At 55.6% G+C, this 277-nt stretch overlaps 1 protein-coding gene across 2 annotated transcripts in view; it reads right to left on the minus strand.

Annotated features, from left to right (window-relative positions):
- The window catches only part of LOC107699101 (regulating synaptic membrane exocytosis protein 1-like), an 87,825-nt gene that overhangs the window by 62,707 nt on the left and 24,841 nt on the right, over window positions 1–277 (minus strand). The window lies entirely within an intron of this gene.

The following is a 277-nucleotide window of genomic DNA, read 5'->3' on the forward strand; positions in this document are numbered from 1 at the left end:
GTTCCCGTAGCGTTTCGACGCAGCTCGAGTTCCTGAAGGGGAACGTCTCCAGGTTACGCATGTAACCATGGTTCACCGAAGGGAAGGAGACGCTGCGTCTCAGTGCCATACTTCCAGCATCCCTGCAGGCGCTTGCCTCTTTCCTAGAGGCTGACGCCGGTTCCACCGCACGTACTTTTATAGCTTCGTGGTCTCTACGTCACCCGCCCGTGACATTTCGCCCATCTATTGGACTGATTACACATGTGATTCAGAGCGTGGTCACGCTGAAGGCGTT

This window comes from Sinocyclocheilus anshuiensis, unplaced genomic scaffold (genome assembly GCF_001515605.1).
Source record: "Sinocyclocheilus anshuiensis isolate Anshui unplaced genomic scaffold, SAMN03320099.WGS_v1.1 scaffold94, whole genome shotgun sequence".
In the NCBI taxonomy this organism is placed as follows: domain Eukaryota; kingdom Metazoa; phylum Chordata; class Actinopteri; order Cypriniformes; family Cyprinidae; genus Sinocyclocheilus; species Sinocyclocheilus anshuiensis.